General features: G+C 37.9%; 1 pseudogene across 1 annotated transcript in view; it reads right to left on the minus strand.

The window, feature by feature from the left end:
• The window catches only part of LOC145446595 (cytochrome P450 4V2-like), a 31196-nt pseudogene extending 21198 nt beyond the window's left edge, over positions 1 to 9998 (minus strand). The window contains exon 1 of the transcript XR_013917320.1: positions 9042 to 9998. The product of XR_013917320.1 is annotated as a cytochrome P450 4V2-like (transcript). The remainder of the gene's footprint in view (positions 1 to 9041) is intronic.
• Between the last annotated feature and the right edge of the window lie 8007 nt (positions 9999 to 18005).

Here is an 18005-nt window from a genome sequence, read left to right on the forward strand (position 1 = left end):
GAAATTTCACTCACTCATTGGATAATAAACAGCGTCGCTTAATCGGCGTGGGTCGTTTTTTTCTAAATACAAATCATATCTGTCCAACAGAAAACAATTTTCACTCACTTGGGTAATGAAACCAGTGTGCAATATCAATTCAAGATATTTTCGTCACACAAAAAATAATCAACTTCACTCGATATTCCCATACTACGAAACTGTACAATGGTTTCATGTTTTTTGTATGACATGGAATTAATACCGATCGAAGTACCCGTTTTGGAGATGACTTTTAAACAAACACACTCTACGTGGTTAACATTCTCATCGATTCTATTGTGATCAATGTATACTTCATGTGTTCTGGATTCATTTCGATAAGGTTAAACATTCAACCTCGACAGATACGAATTGTCACACACTCAACTAATATCATACCAAATAGTTATTTGCAACAACGAAGACACAGAAAATTTGTTTGGCCGTTTCGATTTTATTACTGGAGGTACTCATCACTTCGCTTAATACAATCTAGATTTAAACTCCATCGAGCCATTGGTGTCTATCGTTTTGCTGGGTACGAATTATGTTAGTCTAACAGTAAACAATTTTCACTATCTTGGGTTATGAACTCAGTGTGTTAGCGATCATTCAATATTTTGTAGTATCAAATAGTGACTTTGTAGGATACGAATGATCATCCTCACAACTCTTACAAAATTACGAAGGATATTTACATCACACAAAGTAATCGACTTTACTCGATATCCTCACACTACGAAACTAAATGGTTGGTTAGACTCTACAAACTGTTTTTGATGTCACAAGAACTTTTTTACACGAATGGTCACGCATCTAAATATTCAAATAATCCAACACACAACTATAGTACTTACAGAAATATCATAGTTCTTGTAACAAAGTTGCATAAGTATAATGTTTATCGTAAGTCCTACACAGTCATGATATCCGTCCGAGTTTGACTTTTAGAAAACATTATACCGACATCGCGACATCTTTCAAAATTAAAACCACGGTGACTGCTTGAGAGACCTACCAATGATATCACAGTAATACAGTTACTTCCACAAAAGAGTATGTATTCGACTTGCTTTCCACAAATCTAACGCACAAAACAATTTACTTTGCTAACGAAAATTGCTGAGTCATCATATGATTGTCATCACAACAATACAACTAAAACATACTATCATACAAAATGGTCGTTATAGTTTGCACACCAACGGTGCATCGTACAAGTAACAAGTCTCGAGGATTAAGTTATTGAAAAAACGTGAAAGTGTTTCTCCTGCGCCAAGTCGTTATGTTGACGAAAGCGTATATTGTAATATCATGATCGATTTGCATTCGTTGGTCACAAACTGTCACTACTCTAAATAATTATTTTTCACTCAAACACAAAAGCATACTTGGCACCATTCGTTTTCATCAAGCACGAGTTCAGTAAACTTACTTACTACGACTTCGGTAAGAAATGAGTTATGTGGGATGATAATTAGTGTCCTACAGTAAAACTTGTTGTGTTTGATTGCATACTTTTTTACCATTGTTTGTTGTGGTTTTGAAAGACGGGCGAGTTTACATTTAAATATAGTAAGCAGAACAACTCAAGTAATAAATTTTACTCGTTTGAAAATCGACCCGTTCGAGAATACCGATCAATGGAGTAACAGTATCAATATGAGTGGTATATTATTTTTCGCGGTATGCACCAATCTTCTAAGCATAACTTGTCAAAAATTTATCATGTCATAGAAAAGTCGGTTGTTACGAACTCGAAACAAATGTACTTTGATGATAACGACAAAGAGAATTAAGATCAACGGAGTGCTTCGAAGTGGTATGTTCAGCAATCACTAAATGACAAAATTATCAATCTCTGCATACTCGGTTAGGTAAACAATACAGTTACAAATCGGATGTAAGCTTGATTTACAGATTACAGCCTGATGATGTAAAGCTCAACCACTCCAGTGTGTTTATTGCAAAGTATTTGACACAAACAAAATATTGAATGAAGACCCACTCCTCGGTTTCATTACCAAGCTAGTGAAAATTGTTTTCTATTGGATGGATATGATTTACCTTTAGAAAAACGATATAGACCGATTAAGCGACGCTGTTTCATATCCGTCGAGTGAGTAAAATTTCTTTGGAGCTCGGTTTAGTGAGTTAATTGTTAGGGATTCAATCACATACAAGTAACGTCTTTTAGTGACAAAGTATTGTGATGACATTTACTTTAGCGAATGACAACGGAAAAATTTTCGATTGCATTGTCGGTGTATGTGTTACAGTTACACAAATAATTCTAGTACACCTAACTATAGGATACATTTGGCAAACATCGTACAAATTGTTTCGTTGTGATGGTAACGACTTTCAGCGGCTTGGTTTCATGTCGGGAATTATTATTTGAGGGTTCAAAAACAATTTCAATCAATACTACAAATGAACAACAATACAAAACACGTTTAGTGAATTACAGTGTAGCAAGTACTTCCTTGATATTACGATTGTTGTGCACCAGACATATCATGCTGAATTGAATGCATCTAGCAAACGTATTCCAATTTACTTTTGTAATGATCAAAGTCTTAGAGTGCAACCTCGTGATATTTTACATTTAGCACGTTCTATAGAAAATGTGAACGGAGTTGAGTATTAATCGTGTACTTGGGATAGTGCTTTGATATCAAAGATATATTTTCACACTGTGTAATGTTTCGATTCTCTGTTGTGAATACCGCCAGTAACGACATTGATGTTAAATCCTCACTCTTGGTCATTGTAAGCGAATCCTAAACATCGCAACAGTCGGTATGGATATCGAACGCATGACTACTTTTAGATAGGCGACACTAACAAGTTTATTACATCCGTGAAATACTCTGAAACGTCGATTCGTGATTGTATTAGCTATATTCATCTTCCATATCTGTGGACACAAAGATTTCTTAACTTTGGTTACAGCTCATTCGTAACGAATTGTTGCGTGCAATCTAATAAAGCGCAAGTTGAAGACGAATGATTTGATTTCAATGAACTTAAAAGTCCTTTCGTTTTGGTGTTGGGTTTAATACAATTTGTATGACTATAACGAATCCGATTCCAAAAGTGTTATGTTACATTTAACAAAAAGTTTGATGACTTGTATTCTGATATTGATAGATGTGAAAAGTAATATGACTAGTTTATAAAATCTCGGTAATGTTCTTTGTCATGTCTGTGTTCAGCAAATATGCGATCAAGTCTTACCATTCGATATTAACTTTCGCAGTCGGTGTAAGCGATAATTTGTTGAAGTAACAATATCGACGAGTTCAATAATATTCTCCATCGATGCATTCGAATAATCTGTCAGCTACAAGTGGATTAAAAACTTGATGCCGTTTTGTGGTTAACTCAAGTCAGTGGCCGCGTTTGTGTTGATTTCAGGAATGATCATGACGTGTTGGCCGGGTAAATTAGTTAATGTGGTTGTAACTATGACCGTAAAGAGTTGCTGACATTCCAATATCTTTTACGCTGTAATATACGGATTCACTTGTGATAATTTAATTCTCAGTTATTGTTCAGACATTCAAATCTCGTATACTCAAAATGTAATAGGTTTATGTCAAGTCGTATATGTACCGATTAGTAAATACTAAATTTACAGTTGAATAAAAATTATCGGTCATATGAATACAACCAGGATGAATTAATTCAAGTTTGCGAGTTGTAATGATATAATCAAGGAAGTGAAAAATATATTTTTAACACCGGTTAATGTTATGAATAATTCTTTTGAGTATGGTAAGATGTTAAAATGTCTCTTTGACAAACAGAAAGCCGGATCGTGAATAGAGTTGTAATGTTTCATTACTTGTTTCAAATCAATGTGCGTATAATATCGAAATGGTACTTGGAAAGATTGTAGTCATGTTTGTCAATCCTATTTCAATTCACACTACACCAAGTCAAAATATTTCGTTTCGAATTACCTCAATTTACCTATAGAACATCTCGCGAATGGATTCCGACCCGTGCTATAACTAGATCGCTATGTCTGATGCATTATCCTGTCAGCGACGTAGGGTTTTACAATTATTTCACACCTTTTTGAATAAGCGTCAACTTCACAAAGGATTAGGGTTGGATCAGAAATAAGTGAGAATTTGTCGGTATTCGAATTACCGTCTGCTATGGTTCTGTTATTCGTTACTTATTAAATTTTACCAGTGAAATCCAGTTCTGTGAGATACTGATTATCAAAATATTACATTGTGGCGATTGGAATATATGTAACAACAAGTTGCGAGAGATGGCTATGTCTTAGGTGTTATCTCGTGAGCGATCGCGAGGTTTGTAATATATTTCACACCTATTTGAAGTGTCAGTTTGTGAACGCGGCTATTGTTGGTATTGGAATCACCGTCTATGCCGGCTCTGTGACAAACTAATCACCAAAATATCAACTCGATGACATTGATATAGTGTTACTAAAATTAATTATTACCTATTTACTCAACATAAAAATAACAATTCATATCGTGGTAAGTAAGTTTCTTGAAGAACTCGTGCTTGATGAAAACGAATGGTGACAAATATGCTTTTGTGTTTGAGTGAAAAATAATTATTTAGAGTAGTGACAGTTTGTGACCAACGAATGCAAATTGATCATGATATCACAATATACGCTTTCGTCAACATAACAACTTGGAGCAAGAGAAACACTTTCACGTTTTCAATAACTCGATTCTCGAGACTTGTTACTTATACGATGTACCGTTGGTGTGCAAACTATAACAACCATTTTGTATGATAGTATCTTTTAGTTGTATTGTTGTGAGGACAATCATATGATGACTCAGCACTTTTCGTTAGCAAAGTATATTGTTTTGCGCGTTAGATTTGTGGAACGTAAGTCGAATACACAATATTTTGTGGAAGTAACTAGATTACTGTGATGACATTGGTAGGTACCTCAAGCAGTGACCATGGTTTTGATTTTGAAAGATGTCGGTATAATGTTTCCTAGAAGTCAAACTCGGCCGGATATCATGAATGTGTAGGACTTACGATAAACATTGTACACATACAACTTTGTTACAAGAACTATGATATTTCTGTAAGTATTATAGTTGTATGTTGGATTATTTGAATATTTAGATGCGTGACCATTCGTGTAAAAAAAGTTCTTGTGATACCAAAACAGTTTGTAGAGTCTAACCAACCATTCTTTAGTTTCGTAGTGTGAGAATATCGAGTGGAGTATTTCGTGTGATATAAATATCTTTCATATTGTGATCTGAAAAAGTCGCGGGGGTCATCAGTCGTATCATACAACGTAACTATTAGTTGACACAAACAAAATATTGAATGAAGACTCGCGTATTGTTTTCATAAGTCAAGAGATTGGAAATTGTTTTCTGTTACACTAAATTATTTTCCCCCTACGCTAACATAATTCGTATCTAGAAAAAACGATGCACACCGATGAAGCGATGTTGGTCAATGTCCATAATGCGACGAGTGACTAAAATACTCCTTAAGTTCGTAGTGATCCGATATGCTCTCGTGTCACGCAAAAAACCTCCAGTGTATTATACAGTGTGTGTAATTTTGTTGAAATGATTACGAAATAAATAATAATAATCCACGTCGGTGCTGTCGATGCTTTAGCCTTAATCCGGCAAGTGATATTTTCAAATATGTGTGTCATTTTGACAACTCAAAGATGTTCTTTTAGGTCTTGGGCCCAGAAAACCGACACTATAGTTGCGTACGCATAGAAAATTACTAGGAATTCAATTGCAATTAGAATTCGTGTTAGTAGTTACGTGTTTTCTTTGATGGTGTGCGTTCTAGAAATAATTCCAGTTTAACGAACTAGGATGCATTTAGCAAACTTCCTGCAATAAGCTTTTGTTATGGTAATGATGACCAGTGGTTTCGTTTTATCATTACAATTACTTTAGAAGATTCAAATGATAATTTATGATTACGACTATGAACAACAATACAACCACATTTTTGTAGATTTCAGTGTAGCGCATATTTCGATTTTATTAATCTTAAGAGGTTTCTGTATTACTCAAGTATAGTTGAATAGGAGGTGCCTAGCAAACATATTCCAATTTGTTTTTTGTGATGATCAAAGTGTGTGTGAAATGGTGCGAACGGATTAAGCATTAATCAAGCGGCATTATGTCAATTCACCTAGTGTGATATCTTGACACCGGGTAATGCGCGAAAGTGTTTCAATTCTCACCGCAGATTCCGACAATAAAGTATTGTGCCGGTTATTGTTCAACAAAGGAAATTGTTGTTTCCTCTTTAGTCTTGGTTACTGGAGACAATTACATTTGTAAAATATTTCCTGATATCTACAATACACTGCGTGGTTTGTACCAAGGTTGAATAATTTTCCAATCAAGAACATTTTAGACACACATAGTTTACAACTCAATATGTTTATAACAGCGGTAATGAAAAGTTTGTTGCTGTCACAATAACCTTCACCACAACACCGGGTCTAGTTAACACGAATAATTTATTAATCAAGTCATGATCAACTATTACATATGTCAAATCAATGCGAAGTATGTTTACAGAATGATAACTTTCGATATAACGCCCGCGTTCGATTGTAAGAAATGAATTCTCAACTACATTGATCAGACTTTCAAATCTCGTATAGTAAAACATATTATATTAATCTCAAGTCGCCTGCACCGAGTAGTAATTACTTTTGTCTTGCGGAATATATCAAGTAGTAATTACTTTGTCTTGCAGAATAGCCCGCGTAGTAACTACTTTATCTACAGAATAGAAACAACTTTTTACAGTTGAATAAAAATTTAAAAAAAAAGAGACGAGTCATCGGAATATGAATACAATCAAACTTGGTATGGATTTTAGGTTTTAGTGATCGTATGGACTCGTGTATACTGGGTAGTTTTTCATACTGATACAGTTTGAGTTGGTCGGGTAAGTTACAAACGGATTTACTTGATATTTTGAAGTTGACTCTTTGAGTATGTTAAGATGGTAAGATGTCGAGACGTAATACTATTTCCGTTAACTTGATTGCAACAAAAATAACTAGATAACTTGTTCAAGATTTCTTTTGTTCCAAATCAATATGTGAATAATCAGCTATTTTGACAAGTTGAAATGTCGTGCTGAAGTTGCGAGCGGAAATAGTAGGCGATTGTGTAAATGTGAAGACAGCTAGATGGTGATCGTGTGAATAAATTAATCTGAAATATAACCGAGGGAAAGTTTGCAAGCATGTCTGACAAGCCTACTTTAAATCGCGATATGACAAAGTAGGTTGAAATATTCCGATTCCAATTCAACTCATCGCACGGCAACTCGATCGCGTTATGTGCAAGCGGTTGTCAAGTTGGAAATGTTTACAACAACGGGCGATATTTCATTGATTGACTTTATTGTGTAGAGTAACACATTAAATTATCGCGATAGTATTTACTGAAACTCTAATTGACAGATGGAAAACTGGATCGCGAATAGAGTTGTAAGTTTCAAAGATTGTTTAAAATCAATGTGCGTATGATATCGAAATGTGACTGGATCAAAGTTGGTAGTCATGTTTGTCAATCCTATTTCAATTCACACTATGCCAAAGTCAAAATATTTCATTTCAGTTTATCTCAATTTATCTATAGTACATCTCGCGAATGGATTCCGACGCCCAAAATTAACTGGCTCGCTATGTCTGATGCATTATCCTGTCAGCGACCGTAGGGTTTTACAATTATTTCACACCTTTTCGAATAAGCGTTAACTTCGCAGAGGATTAGGGTTGGATCAGAAATAAGTGATAATTTGTCGGTATTCGAATCACCGTCTGCGACGGTTCTGTTATTCGTTACTTAATCTTACCAGCGAAATCCATCTCTGTGACATACTGATTACGAAAATATTACATTGTGAGCGATCGGTGTGTATGTAACAGAAAATCGCGAGTGATCGCTATGTCTGAGGTGTTATCTTGTCAGCGGTCGCGGGATTTGCAACCTATTTCACGCCTTTTTGAAGTGTTAGTTTGTGAACGCGGCTATTGTTGGTATTGGAATCACCGTCTACGTCGGTTCTGAGACAAACTAATTACAAAAATATTACTTGTGCGTGATTCCTACCTCTGTAGCCTAATACCGAACCACGAGAGACGGCTATGTCTGATGTGTTATCATGTGAGCGCTCGTAGGATTTTACAAATATTTCACACCTTTTTGAAGTGATAGTATGTGAACGCGGCTATTGTTGGTATTCGAATCGCCGTCTACGCCGGCTTTGTGGCAAACTAATTACCAAAATATTTCCTTGCAAGTGATTCCTAGATTTAGCAAACGATTTCACACCTTTTTTGCTGAAAGTACGACATGCCGCCTGCAGTCTATAACCGAAAGTACGAATCACCGCCGCGACCATAAGAATAACGATATATTGAAGTCGCAATCACCGTAAACGTTAGGATTAACTCGAATCGGTCATATATAATATTTTTGAATATACGTACTAAGTAATGGCGTTACTGTTTACTATACTTGATATTCAACACCACTTCACAGGAGATCCCTATACCTATAACGGTAGTACACTATCACACAAGAATCCGCGGGCACATCATCGCCACAGCCTATACCTGCCGTCACCAGAGATCCCATAAGAAACAATGGCACATCACCAGAGATCGCGTAAGAATACATGACAGGCACATCACCGACGCACCCTATACCTGAAAGTACGACTCACCACCACGAGTTTTCACGGCACATCACCGACGCAGCCTATACCTGAAAGGGTACCATCACCAGAGATCCCATAAGAACACATGGCACCTCACCAGCGGAAGGGGGGTCAAATGGGTGCCATCACCAACACGAGTTTCGCGGCACCTCACCGGCGGACCCATAAGAACCCCAGGCAGGTCACGACCGATCATACTAATTACTAATGCTAGGTTAATATTGAAATTTCACTAATCTACCCAAGAATTCTTCAAACCAACTTGTCAATTAACCCACTTGAAATGAAATGTCGGTGTCAGAAGCCTTCTTCTGGATTTCCACTTTTCCCCATCCGAAGTTAATAATCCTTTTCCCAGTCATGGGTGGAGAAAGTCATAAAAGAATGACTTCCTGGTATGTTGCGAGCTACGGAGTAAAACTTCGACAGCATCCGGGCCAGTAGCAACCAAAATCGGTTCGTTTTCCATCCAAATTAGGCCAAGTTCATGACCTCGATCCCGTATGCCACCTACTACTCGCATTATGTGACTGTACGATTGAACTTGGTCGCCGCGAAACAACATTGCATGACCCAATATTGGTAGTGGACGCTCCAAAGGTCCTGGTATGCCTCCATATGCCACCCGCAATTTAATTTGCTTCTTCGACACTTTGTAGGTCACGACCGCAAAAAGGATGGAGAGAATGATTATCGCCAACGATACCTCCATGTTCGTTACATACGAAGGGAGATTGCATCACCTCAAATCTTCTCTAGAAATAGAATTGCAGAGGGTTACATATCTATCGATCATAACAACACCGAGCATTTATTCAATTGGAAATTGAAGCATGCGCAGAAGTAGAGTATAGCTAATTAGGCGAGTGATGATACTGAATATATACTATACGTCTATAGGCCTATATATATTTATGAGGCCCATCCGATTGGTGAATAAATGATTAACATTGTTACAGTAATGTTTGTAATTCAAAATTCCATGTATTAAAGGTTCTTCGCTTCATGATAAAATCCGTGGAATGCACGACTCATTATAAATTAGAGTCGAATTCAACAAAATCGATATATAATCACTCGAAACCAAAAGTACACTCGTGATCATAACCTAAATGCTGACATTAAAATTTGGAATTTCATATTGAGCATGAGATCCTATTCGTTGTTATGGTATTAAAAGCACATGTCATGCGATTTATGCCTTAATGCCCGAAGAAGAAATGGTAACAGCGCTCGATTCTTCAACGCATTCCAAGTCACTGCCTGCTCCTAACTGCACCTACTCATTTAAAACGATATAGCACGAAGATTTAAGGGATATATCATTGAGTAGTTTTCCAATTTTAAATGTTGAATATAATTTTAGTGGATATTTTAATCAGGTCAAACCTTTATTCCATAAGTCTTGATGAGTATGTAAATAGTATATTTATGAAGTCAGAATATTTCTTCGTGTAGGATTCCATAAAAGGTCTATCATGGGATTCAGTTAGGGGTTAAATCTGTGATATTGAACTTACAGCCAACCTACGTCAATAAAGGCCGGTGAAACTCAAATTTGATTCGAATGTATGTGGAGTAATTATAGACCTCGTCACATAGCCTACAATTCAGTGGTTCCCAACCTTTTTTGAATGTCGGAGCCGCATTTCAAACTTCAGAATATACGTATTGAGCAGTATGTAAACCTTCGAGTAGGCTACTTATAACGAAAATTTAAAGGTAGCTAGCCTACCTCTAGATTACACCATGCAGCCAATTCCAAAGCATGCACATATATTTCTTTAGATTCTATATCGGTTATTTTAGCATTGATAGACGCAGATTGGCATGGAGAAAAACTGAAAATGCATATCATTTCTACACCATACTATTATGTCGTTTTGTGATGGCTCTTTATGCATTCCAGCACTTAATGCACGAGTTTGCGGGGAGTATACGTCGAGTAATATTGTGTGGAAACCCGAGGTTTCCAGAATGTTCTTTATTTGCCGCTTAGAATATTGTTGCGCGTGGTATGGCTGGAGACCGCGTGCTGAGTTGGTTGAGTCGAGAGAGTTGGCTGAGAGCGTGGCTGAAGATGGATGCGAGTGAGTATGTCTCTGTGTTTGGTAGCTTGAAGTAATAGTAGTTTGGGGCAGCAGCGTGAAGTAGTGGTAGGACTAGGCAGTTAGGGCATGAAGTAGTAGGTAGTAGGTCTTGTATTGGCGGGCTTGAGTTGGACGTACCGGTCGGAATCTCTGTGTGGTTAGCTGGGGCACGGCCTAGTCACTGACGGTGCTGCGCGAGCACCTAGGGAGTGATGTTGCCCCGTTGGTAGTTCGTACTCGCTTGTAGATGGCAAGACTGCTGCTGGCTAGGTTTAGGCTGATGGGTATGTGTGCGTGAAGCTTGAGTGGAGTTTTGTTACAGTTTGCTGTGCAGTGTGTATCGTATAGGAGTTATAGATCGTTTGGGTTCCGTATTATGTGTCCGTGAGCATCGTTATTGTGAGTTTATCATGAGTTTCTTGTGTCGTATTAATATAATCTTATAACCGCATAGACTTGTGGTGTTGTCGGTTGTGCCGTGATCGTAAGTGCCATTTGAGCAGGCGGCAGTGGCAAAGAGACGAGGTCCCGAGCCCAGTAACACACCCCCGATTCCCGTTATTGCTACCGGTATACGCCGTAACGGGATCGCTACAATTGGACTCATTGCAATTTATACTTGACTATGCGCCGTTATTTTGATATTAGTAAAATTGTGCCGAAATTTACTCTTCACAGAGACGATATATAAAGTTGTAGGACCAGCAGAACTCAAGATGTATCCTTGTCTTACTAATATTCAACGATCCCTCCATGCATTTGACACTAGTCCGCAAGGATTCTCTTTCACGATTTTCAGAAGCGGCCTTGGACGGCTTTAAAAATAACTAATATCCCTCATTTTATAACTCATATACAAAAACTGACTATAATTATTCATAGAAACAAACAACAACTGTCGTCTATTCTATTTTGTGGCATATTTAGAGGTCAATCAGAGTCGCAAGAAGGGTGCCTTGGTGACGCATGCGGCTCTGAGAGCCGTGGTTGGGAATCACTGGTCTACACTACATCACAAATGCTGTCATATACAGTATATACATAGTCGATTAAATTAGTCGATATCAATGTATGACATATCCTTTTAACGTATATCCAGTTCGCCCAGTCTTGCCATCATCTTTTTCTATGGTTTAATCTTGCACCTCGTGTTCTATACTTGAATCTAATCATTTTCAATACTGAAATAACCGACATCCTCGCACAATTCAGAACCAACACCCCGTCGCACTACTTAGCTTAAAGCTGCCTAAGCTGCCATTCATAGTTCTATGTCGTAAGCTCATTCTGCGAGTGCTAATACTACGTTCGATGTCCACTGACGCATATGTTTATTGAAGTTAATGATTGACGCTTCCAACATTTATGTCGAGATGTATACTTCCTATTGGGAATTGGAATGATAAGGTACGAAGAAATTTGTTGTTGAAATGTTTTCATATTATAAAATATCGTGCAATGATTTCGTGAATTTTCCTATGCGATACACATTTGGATTGACCGAGCACATTGACCACGATGTAGTAGAAGGATAGTACATAATTCCAGGTGTGGATTCAGTATTCAATATTCATGTTTTCACTGCATCAGATTTGTACACACTACAAACCAAGTCAGTAGACGGTCAAAGAACTGCTAGTTTCGACGAGTTGTAGATTCTAGTTGAGTAGATTATTTACGGTAAATGAAAGATATCTACCTAAAGACATCATTGCGAATTGTGACGTACACGAGACATTCTTCGTAGAGCAAATTACAATATATTCGTGGTGCTACGTATCACTAATTAGGTATGTATGTTTTCGACAATTTCTCCATCGTGTTTCACATACAATAAGCAATATACACAAATACTGGACATTCAGATATGTCGTCCGAGGTAAAAGTTTCTGTTATGAACGAGAATTCGTCAGATTGATCGTTATGCTTAGCAAATGCCGCAAGACTTGACACAATTTCCTCTCATGAAAAGTATGTGGTCTTGAATGAAGCAATGGCCGTTTTACAGCGCACGACTGCAGTCAAATGTCTGGTCTACACATGTTGTGAAAGAGAAAACGATTCTATTTCGCTTTAACAGAGGTGGTACAAGTACTCAAATAACTACATCTGTAGCTTTGAAAATCTTTCAAAAATACGCTCTGTCGAAACCTGGCATCTTATATATACGGAGGGTGCAGAGGGCTGGGTTCGTGGTGCTACATCCCAGGTTACATGTATTTTCAGCAGCATAAGGATTCGACCACGCCATATGATAGAAAGGATAGCATTGCTATGGAACTGTGGTTGTTAGCATTTTTACCCCATCACCCACTTTCGAATATAGCGCGTCGTACCTCATAACACCAATGGGTTGTGGGTTCGAGAGGTACTGAGGTCGATCCATAATTCCTACCTTAAAAAGCCTAGAAGTGTACCGTATTACAAGTAGGCAGATACGGAATCAAAATAAAGACAATCGGCCTGGTGTAAATGACCATTGTGGTTGACAAATACCATGAATTGCACAAACAAACATATAAGACGATGAGCGATATTGGAAATTGAATCGGCTACAACATTACCGCCTTGGTCGATTAGGAAGACAAATGAAAATATGGTAGATCGAATATTTTCATATGCTTAGCTGAGCCATATTAGCTGTGACGAAACTGTACTATCGTAACGGCGAGTATGCGGCCTGAAATTGAGTGCTTGTATCACACAACCGCTACATCAATGACATTTAACGAGACCTTCGTCATAATAATTTTAAAGCATGTGAGTAAACTTCATCTAGGCCAGAGGTCTCAAACACGCGGCCCGCCAGAACATTTTGTGCGGCCCGCGACGACATTTCAGATTTTTAATAATTTGAAAATATTTTAGTGTCACATATATCTTTTCATGTTATAAAGTCAAAATCCCCTCTTAAATTGCCCCGAAAGCCTGAAACAATTCATTAAACTTCACTATCACATCAATTGCAAACGCTACCACGCAGTGGAATATTCACTATTTCGCCACATTTCCAATTCATGATGACGAAACCTGACCCTTAGACGATTCGTGACTGAAATTTGTAAGTTTGACTTAGACGCGATCTTTCTTAGAATTACTCAGACTCGGGCTAACTCGATGGCAAAATGAAGATGACTCGAGTGGACTCGGAGTGACTCGGAATGCCGTGAATTTGTTAGAACCATGGACGCAACAAACTAATCATGTATCAGGGGAATAGTAATAGATCAGAAGGTCGCAGCTTGGTATTTCGCTAACTAAGCAAGTAGTTATGGCAACCATTGGCAATCTGTCAGTTACATCTTTGGTCGCTAAACCATGTTATAGGCCACTTACCGGTACCGACTACCGAGTACCGTAGCGGTACGCTCCAACGATGTAACAACGTTGAGCCGTTCGGCGTTCCGACATTTCAATCACTAGGACACTTTCATTAATATATTGATATTATATTTATATTTGTTTCTGCTCCTATATTTGAAAATATTTGGCCATGAGATTTATAGCCTACTTATCAGAAGTATACCCGAATCCTGGATTGAAATTACAATGCTCAACCCAAAAATGTTTCGATATCAGATCAGTCTCTATTATCAATCTGTTAAATTCAAAATATTCAAAGTAGCTGCAAAATTATAACCCGATAGCTTTTTTGATGGCATCATACGTTTGTGCTTAGTTAGCGAAATACCAAGCTGCGACCTTCAGATCTATTACTATCCCCCTTGTACGCGACTAGTTTGTTGCGTCCATGGTTCTAACAAATTCACGGTATTCCGAGTCCACTCGAGTCATATTCATTTTGCCATCGAGTTAGTCCGAGTCTGAGTAATTCTAAAAAAGGTCTCGTCAAAGTCCAACTCACAAATTTCAGTCACGAATCGTCTAAGGGTCAGGTTTTGTCATCATGAATTGTAAATGTGGCGAAATAGTGAATCTTCACCTGCGGCAGCGTTTGCAATTGATATGATACTGATGTTTGATGAATAGTTTCAGGCTTTCGTGGCAATTTAAGAGGGAATATTCACTTTATAACCTGAAAATATATATGTGACACTTATATATTGTCAAATTAATAAAAATCTAAAATGTCGTCGCGGGCCGCACAAAATGCTCTGGCGGGCCGCGTGTTTGAGTCCTCTGGTGTAAACTAACACACATTTATATATTAACGCTACCATGATACTGTCATATGCGTATACGAACTGTACAATCATATGAACTATACATTGCGGAGAATTCACAGAGTTCGGTTCCTCTCAGATAGGGGGTGAATTTGTTATCATGACTTCTATACCGGTGTTTCAGTAGACTTTACAGGTGTAGCCAACCATTTTCTTCTACTAACGGCCGCATTACTTATGTAACCTACGAATGCATTCTAGCAGGGCATATATTCGTAATGAACTATAACTAGACGTCAAATAAACCGGGTAATCTGTCGATGCCCATTTTCGGTGAACTCTGGACTAATCTATTCATTCACATCGGCTTACTATGTGTACCGAAATCGCGAGTAGTCATCGTATGAAGAGTTACTGGGATTCGTTTTCTAGTCGCGCGAAGTGCGACTTTTTTCAAATTCGCTTTATATTACTATGAAATAGTTATATTTTCTCGCATGTGACAATATTCACCGGTAGAGTATGGGTGGATGTGTGGATAGGTGTGTGTGTGTGTGTGTATGTATGTATATATATATATATGTGTTGAATAGTATATTGATATTGAAATGAACCCGAATATTTTCGGCTGACTCTCGTCAGGGGTAGAAACTAGTAGAAAATTGGAAAGAACATTGTATATCAACAATCGTATCACAAAATATGACGTCACCAGCATGAAATTTCGAATGAGAGAGCGTTCAATGTACTATTTTAGGTGGTACACGAACTCCGTTTGGTTTTGGCTGGTGTATTTTGATAAAAATCGACTCCAAGGCACAGAAAGGGAATTGTGAACGGCCCCGCCCAACGATTCGAAATCGGTCATCTCGATAATTATTCGCACAAATCGGATTATCTAATTCTGCCATCGGCAAACATCTGTTAGATAATCCGATTTGTGCGACTGATTTCGAAGTTACCGTGAACATGAAGCTATGTCTTGGTTAGGTAACTGCTGGGACAAGTGATGATTTGTAATATACCGGTATTTGTTCTTCTCTGTAGGTACATTTGTGACAGCCCACCCATTATGGGTGTATGTGATGATTGTTAGTTACTATTGTGATTGTACTGTTATTTCTAGGGCCGCCAAGTGTCTAGAACCGACTCCGTTAAATGGACACTTGGTGGACCCATGACAATGCATGGGCTCTTCTTGTCTGAATTGGCTGCCATGAGGACGCAGAAATAAAGCTGTCTGAAAAACTATGGTGCATCTCTTGACATCGGCTATATTAGGAGGTCTTCCTCACATTTGTTGTGTTAGCTGTTAGGAATAAGTCATTTTTCTTTCGGTGTTGCCGTAGAAATGTGGTCCATGAGTTAATCCTTGTTAAGTGATCCGGTAATAACTCTTGATGTGACTATAAACCCCTCTTGGTTGAGTTATCTTGTCAAATAAGGGCAGCCATTATTGTTTGTTGTTGTTGTTGTTGTTGTTGTTTTGAGTATCCATGAATCATGATGTCTCGACTGCTTAGTAAGTTTACAGCAGGCCAATATCATTTTGTACCCGTATGATAGTTTTAGTTTCCATTTAGCTGCTCTTTTTTACTTTTGGTGTCATATTTGCTTATCATCATTTTGATTTCTACTTTTTGAAGTACTAAATGCATCAATTCAATTGGCCGGTCTTAGTAGTTTCTTCATTCATTGGAAGTTTCAGTTCTATGTAGGTGTTCTATTAACTTCATTGTTTTTTCACCTTAGTGATCGATTAGTTCTTGGTCCTCATTCAGGGTCGTAACAGAGTCAAAGCCAATCCTTTTATATTCTGACCTTAGCCAAGTCGAGTCACCAAAATATCACGACTCGAGTCATTGCAAAGTATTAACTTTTTCTTTTGGAGTCTCCATTGCCACTTTATTTGTGATTACTTTCATACATAAAAATCAAATCTTGAACTTGAATGACACAGTTGCCTGTTGTAAGTGAACTATATGATTGCTTTGAAAGTAAATAGCTACATGCAGTATAAACACTCCACTAAGTGTCACGGAGATGCGTGTATAGGAATATCGGGTACACCTGAAAGTTTCCCCCAGCCCCCCCCCCCAAACCTAGGGCCACCACTGGTCAGTAACTATTATTTGGTGGCATATGTCAGCGGATGAATATCACTTATCTCGAAATCGTCTGCGTGCAATGTGGCCATTATTGAGCTTTGAGCAAAGATTGGTGCGAATTGCCAAGCGTGTTGTGATTCAAGGAAGTGCACACGATCGTTGCAGATTCCCAGGAATTATGAATGACATATGCATTGTAAAAGGTACAGTTTCTAAGACATAGTATTAGTTACCTTCGATATCTACGACTGTGCACATCACCTGAAGGACTTTGATTTCATTATTGAAATATTTCATTTCTTGCATTCTCTGTTCTATTTTGGAATACTATAGTCGACTTATATACTGACCTGTGACATCACATGCTCCGCCGTGGATGAGTTGAAACTGTTGACTTGTTAATGTCATTTATCGGGCCATATGGCTTAGATAAATTTCCATCAAGTGCTGGATATGTTTGGCGCACAGGCCACCTTAAAATTGGAACCTTTGTCTTCAATACATTAGATAAAGTAGGTGATGAATCTCTGTTATATCATCTTCACGCAATGTACCAATACCAGTACCTCAAAATTTGTTATATTTTTGTTAGCCTATTGTCTTAGTCTTTTTAATTTCATGCCTAGGTTAGGAACTTTGCCTAATATAGCGACTTACGCAAGAGTTCTCAGTGAAACTGCAAGATACTAGTTACACAGAAGAAATGAGGACGAGAAACTATTGGAAGTTAATCCGGTGGTGGAATTAATTCATCTTTTCTTGAGACCACTCGTGCCACTGCATGCCGCCCAAAGAAGAAATAGACATCCAGCAGCAATACTTGTCCATCCATAACCATTTCATCGTGAATCATGAATGAATATACATAGTTTGTTCCAACGTCGTATTGGGAGTGTGAAAAAACTTTTGCGATATTTTAG

Source organism: Botryllus schlosseri, chromosome 9 (assembly GCF_051294905.1).
Source record: "Botryllus schlosseri isolate E-star chromosome 9, Bs_hap1, whole genome shotgun sequence".
Taxonomy (NCBI): Eukaryota; Metazoa; Chordata; class Ascidiacea; order Stolidobranchia; family Styelidae; genus Botryllus; species Botryllus schlosseri.